Source organism: Coturnix japonica, chromosome 29, assembly GCF_054131305.1.
Source record: "Coturnix japonica strain WE chromosome 29, WE-NBRP24, whole genome shotgun sequence".
NCBI classification, from domain to species: Eukaryota; Metazoa; Chordata; class Aves; order Galliformes; family Phasianidae; genus Coturnix; species Coturnix japonica.
In genome coordinates, this window is record NC_140691.1 from 7,832,871 (window position 1) to 7,837,249 (window position 4,379).

The window sequence follows — 4,379 nt, forward strand, 5'->3', positions numbered from 1 at the left end:
AACACTTACCTTGGAGCTTGTTCATTTTCTCTCCTATCATTGGATATCTTCTCATCATCTACGTAGCTCTGAGGTTGGCCAAAGCCTGTTGCCATGAGCTTTGCTAAACGCAACAGTGCTGTGGCTCAGAGGTATTACACCGGCACATAGCATAGGAGAACTCCATAACCCAAGTGTCAAGGGAAGAAGAAAGGGGAACTGTTACAAATAATTACGTTCACTAAATTGATAATTGTAGGCTTCTTGTCACACACTACTGCCTACAGCAAAACAGCACAGATGTTGACAACTGTGATTTCTGCATACAAGCAACCACTCGAGGCTGAGCACACTCCTGTCTCTTTGCCATGCCTAGAAAGACCCAGAAGAGCTCAGTGTTCTCTTGCTGTTAGTTTACATCCTCCAAGCACTTCCAAAGGCACGCTGCTCTGTAGAAAAAGCTGAGCTGCCCAGAAAGTTTGTGCAGGAAGAAGGCAGCAGTGTCAGTGCACGTCATCCTGGGGGATCTGAAAGCATTTGTGAAGAGAACAGGGAAAGAAGAGGGAAGAGAGCAAAACCAACAGGCACTAGCACTGCTGCCCACAGGGGGCGGGGCTTGAGGCAGGGCCTGTGCCAGAGGGGGGCCTGGCACAGTTAGGGCCAGCTCAGAGGGGGAGCAGGCAGAGGCAGGGCCTTGGGGCCCAGGATGGAGGAGGACCAGGCACAGCTGGGGCCAGCTCAGGGCCCAGAGCAGAGGGGGACCAGGCACAGCTGAGGCCACTGCAGGGCCCAGGTGAGAGGGGAACCCAGCACAGTCGGGGCTGCTTTGGGGCCTGGGCCCGAAGGGGGCCCGGCACAGCCAGGGCCTATCCCCCTTTTTTGCACATATGAAATGCTCCCAGCTGTGCTGCACAGCAGAACATCTTTCAATGGAGATGAAAGCCTGTGAAATGAAAGAATCCTTTCTTATTTCTTTCACATTTGTGTTTGTTGACTGCAGTTCCAACCAGGTGGACTCGCAGTGTCTTGCAAGTGCCACCTGGAAGCAGGTACAGACTGGAGACACAGCACCCTCAATGTCCAGGTGAGTAACAGCAGCCAAGGAGGCCTTTGGGCTCTGCAGGGTCCAAGTGTGGAGCATTACACACAGGAACAGCTGAGTATAAAGACAGTGGCAGAGCTGCAGAGCTTGCCATAGTAGGGAGGCACAGTGGCTCAGCTCATTTCCCACAGTAACGCAGGAAATAAGAGCCATGAGGGAAATGCAGATGCCTTCTGCCCCCATCAGAGGGGAGGAATGAGCTGCACTTCCACAGAGACATTCCTCTCACAGCCACTCACACCTCAGGTGTGGAGGGACGAGCTGGGGCTGCTGGTGGCAGCTGTGGAACACTGCCATCTGTGGTGCTCCATCCTGCCCTGGAGGTGGGCATGTAGAGCTGAGGACCTTTGACACTGCACAAATGACTGCAAGCAGAGATGTAGCAGAGGGAACATAAAGCATTTAATAACTTATCATACAAAGCAATGAGTAATAGAAATGACAGTATTTCCAACCAAATATCCCCCATCCTCACAGTCATATCTGATCTCTACAATCCCACCCAAACAATTTCCCAGCCCCCTCCAATTCCTCCTCACTATCCCACCCCTGAATTTCCCTCCCCCAATTCCCACACAGTAATTGCCCACACTAATTACCAGCATGCAGGGCATAGAGAACACCTGTTCCTTGTGTGCAGACACCTGGAAAAAAAAGAAGTGGCAGGGAACTGGGGGTCTGTAGCAGGTTGTGGAGGCTCTGCATAGAACGTAACCCCAGACCACAACCCCATCAGCTGCTGGAGCAGCAGCATCCCTGTCATTGGGGGATGTTGCCAGTGGTGGACAGGGACACAGGGAGAAGCCACACCTTGGTGTAGCTCTGATCTGCTCATGTCCAGTCCAATCCTCTATAGCACTTTCCATCTTCTGTCCTTTGTTCTTAACCGTATCCTTCCTTCTCTTCTGCTCTTTTCCTTTCTTTTAGGTGTCTTACCTGTATCTGCTTTTCCCCTCTTCTGTTCTTTTACTGCTCTGGTCAGCATCCAGTGTCTGCACCGCAACTCTAGGTTTTGGGATGGAGAAAGGTACACAGGGCATAGATTTGTACAAGAAAAGCTCTCTTGCTGTGCCCAACAGATGACAAAAAGGAACCCTCAGGACCACAAAGGCAGCTTGTTTCTCCAAAGGCCACAGCGTAAGCTCATGTAACTGGGAAGGACTCTGTTATACATCTCCTAAAAGTGCCTTTGAATGAATAATTTTCTGGTCTTGTTTCCAATTGTTGCTCAGAGGAAATGAGGTTTTTATCCTTGTATCTTTGCAGGAAGACAGAGAGGAGGGAACCTGTTTGGTGAAATGCTCAGGTGCTGTTTCCTTCCTTGCACCAACAGCCTGTTTGTGTCCACACGATGCCAGTTGTCCTCCTGACAGTTTCTACCGGTCCTTCTCCGAGTCCTTCTGCTAAGCACTGCTATTTCTGTATCCTCGGGGCCCTATTAGGACTAAAAAGAGGAGCGGATAACAGACGGAAGGATCTGGCCTTCTGCTGGGTGATAGCCGCCTGCATGTCCTGTTCCTGCTTTCTCTTTTCCTCAGGTGGCATTGTGCTTCCCAAGGAGCATATGGACCTTTTAGATGGGAGTGCACAGCAAGGAACACATGGGGTCTCATCTTCCTCCCTGCTCTACATCTGAGTGAGGGACACTGTGACCTGCTCAGGAGGCAAGATGTCATGTCAGGGAGGTGTGTTTGTGTGTTTTCCTTGTTTGGTTTTTTTTTTATATTTCTTTGTATTGCTCATTTGCAAGAGATTGTGAATTCTCCTGGTTCAAACTGCAGTTGGCTTAATCAAATGTGTAAGAAATATATAAGGGCTGCTGAGGCCAGGCTGGAGTTGCGTTTCTTTATGAACTGGGGTGTTGCTGCGGATACGTTTGTCTCCTGTTTTGTCTCTTTTGTGGCTGTTCAAGAATATTAGAACATGTTATGTCAGTGTTTGTTGCCATCCTGCATTTTCTTCTCTGTCTTGCAGGTCAGTTCGTGCTAGAAGTCAGTGGTATCACTGTATGAATGGAGGTCAGTTTAGGAGCAGCTGCTGATGGAAGGAATCAAAACCAGGCTAATAAATGGAAGCATCTCCTGGTAAGGTGTCAGAGGTGGCAGTAATGATGTCTGTCATCGTTAAAACCAGAGGGCAGGCTCATCCGAGTGCTTGCTGACTGATACTTGGGAGTATCTCGTTCTCCAGCTGAACAATAAAGCTAAACATGTTGAGCCGTTACAGCTTGTGCTGAAGTTGTGAATGTGCTCCCAGATGTTTCCTTTAGTGGTAAATCATGTTCTGGCTCTGTGGTAGTCCTATCTCTGTCATGATCTGGAGCACCATGTCTTGTTGCGAGCCTTGTGTGCCTGTTTCCATGAACCTTGCTTTCTTTCTCTCTTCAGAGTAAGGGCAGGGTGCTTCCTTGCTTTTGGTGGATTCATCCAGGAGGCTGTTAGAAGGCCAAATGCAATGTTCATTACATGGAGGGACAGGATGGGAATGGACTGTCGTTGCCACCAGGCAAAAGTGAGTTTCTTATGTCATGAATGATATAATTTTGATTATTCAGAGCAGTTGCAGTGTGGTAGAGGATGTCACGAAACCATTTATTTGGGAGCGCAGGGAAGAGTCATGAGAACCAAAACCGTAGTTTCTGTTTTGGCTGTCAAAATGGTGGAGTTCCTTTGGGAGGGCAATAGCTGGGCTTCCTGTTAGCGAGCCCCCTCTGAGAGACTGGTCTTTGCTTGCTGCTTTGCTGTGCCTACCTGCCTGCTCCCTGTGCTTGTTCCTTTTACCTTTCAGTGCTTCTTTTCCCTTGCTTTGATGCTTTTCCCTTTCAGGGCTCCTTTTCTCTTTCAGTGCTGCCTTTGCCCTTTATGTACTCCTTTTCCCTATCAGTGTTACTTTATGCTGTTCCTTTCCCTTTCGGAGCTGCTTTTCCCTTTCAGGGCTGCTTTTTTTGCTTATTTTATTTTTCAGGGCTGATTTTGCCTTTCAGGGCTGCTTTTCTTTATTAGTTCTGCTTCTCCCTTTCAGGGCTGCATTTTCTTGTTCCTTTTCCCTTTCAGTCTTGCTTTTCCCTTTCACTGCTGCTTTTCCCTTTCACTGCTGCTTTTCCCTTTCACTGCTGCTTTTCCCTTTCACTGCTGCTTTTCCCTTTCACTGCTGCTTTTCCCTTTCACTGCTGCTTTTCCCTTTCAGTCTTGCTTTTCCCTTTCAGTCTTGCTTTTCCCATTTAGTCTTGCTTTTCCCATTCACTGCTGCTTTTCCCTTTCACTGCTGCTTTTCCCTTTTAGCCTTGCTTTTCCCTTTT

At 48.6% G+C, this 4,379-nt stretch overlaps 1 long non-coding RNA gene across 1 annotated transcript; it reads left to right on the forward strand.

The window, feature by feature from the left end:
• The first annotated feature begins 1,109 nt into the window (after nt 1-1,109).
• LOC146755943 (uncharacterized) lies at nt 1,110-3,737 on the forward strand. The gene is made up of 3 exons (XR_014937825.1): nt 1,110-2,766; nt 3,056-3,165; nt 3,469-3,737. It is a non-coding gene; the product is annotated as an uncharacterized LOC146755943 (long non-coding RNA).
• The last annotated feature ends 642 nt before the right edge of the window (nt 3,738-4,379 follow it).